Raw genomic sequence first — 1,678 nt, 5'->3', positions numbered from 1 at the left:
CCCATCCTAAGCAGCATTCCTGTAGTAGAAGAAGAGGGCCACATTATGGGAGAGAGAATCTTAGGAGTGTTCCTTTATTATGCAGTCACATTGTCTTTGACATTCTCCCACACACACACAAACTCTCATACACACACACATAGGCTATATAGGTGCTATATATATATATAAATACACACACACACACACACACCATGCTTTTTGCTGACTGGCACACTTACCAAAGCGCTGACCCGCATGGCAGCGCTTCGCAGGCAGCACCAAGCTTCTCGCCGGCTGGCCAAGGCAGCTGCTCTTTTCACGCCCTCACACGCCGCTTCTCTCCAGCATTTAGAGGCCGGGCGGGGCGTTTAGCACTAGCGTCTCTGCACGCAGACGTCCAAACGGGGCTACATTAATGTAGTGTGACATGTCCAGCCTTCTGGGGTTACACCCTCAGCCAGTCAAACAAAGATACAAATCGGCTTAAGAAAGTGCGCCCTGGTTGTGTTTTTTGTAGTGTTATCTACATGCGTGTTGTAGAGCCTAGGGCCTAGTCTAGGGGCTTATTAATCTCAAGTTACTCGAGTGCATGACATTCTAACATAGAGAGCCCTGCCAGTACAGCATGTGAAGCCAAGGCACTGTCTCGGGTGAGAATCTGCTGGTTTTGAGCCGCTTAGGATGAAAAGGAATGAAACGCCCTCTCTTGGTTGAACAACCCTCCCTTCCCTTCTTGGTCAGAGGAGGTTTGCCCTTGGCTGACTCCCGCTCCTTTGCATCAGAACATCCAAACTCCTTTGCTGTCTTCTGCCCCTCTCACCACCAGCAAGATCCAAAAATAGAAAAGTCTACTCTCCCCCACCCCCACCCCTCTCTGTGTTCTAAGCCATGAAGAACTAGCAGTAGGTACCATCTTACCACCCCTGCCTTGAGTTAGCAGTAGGTACCATCTTACCACCCCTGCCTTGAGTTAGCAGTAGGTACCATCTTACCACCCCTGCCTTGAGTTAGCAGTAGGTACCATCTTACCACCCCTGCCTTGAGTTAGCAGTAGGTACCATCTTACCACCCCTGCCTTGAGTTAGCAGTAGGTACCATCTTACCACCCCTGCCTTGAGTTAGCAGTAGGTACCCCCCCCCCCCCCCCCCCCCCGAGATTTAAAGGGCACCACTGCCTCCTCAGCACAGTGCTTAGGGAGGTCTGGGGATGAGGAAAGGGCAACTCTCTCAACCAACCACAGCAAAGCCAAAGCCACAGACAGGTAATGCACAGAGACAGGTGATGCACTCAGACAGGTAATGCACACAGACAGGTAATGCACACAGACAGGTAATGCACTCAGACAGGTAATGCACTCAGACAGGTAATGCACACAGATAGGTAACGCACACAGACAGGTAATGCACACAGACAGGTAATGCACAGAGACAGGTAATGCACACAGACACAGACAGGTAATGCACACAGACACAGACAGGTAATGCACACAGACACAGACAGGTAATGCACACAGACAGGTAATGCACACAGACACAGAAAGGTAATGCACACAGACAGGTAATGCACACAGACAGGTAATGCACAGAGACAGGTAATGCACACAGACAGGTAATGCACACAGACAGGTAATGCACACAGACACAGACAGGTAATGCACACAGACACAGACAGGTAATGCACACAGACACAGACAGG

This window comes from Sprattus sprattus, assembly GCF_963457725.1.
Source record: "Sprattus sprattus genome assembly, contig: scaffold_142, whole genome shotgun sequence".
NCBI lineage: Eukaryota > Metazoa > Chordata > Actinopteri > Clupeiformes > Clupeidae > Sprattus > Sprattus sprattus.
Note: the sequence above shows the minus strand (reverse complement) of the source record.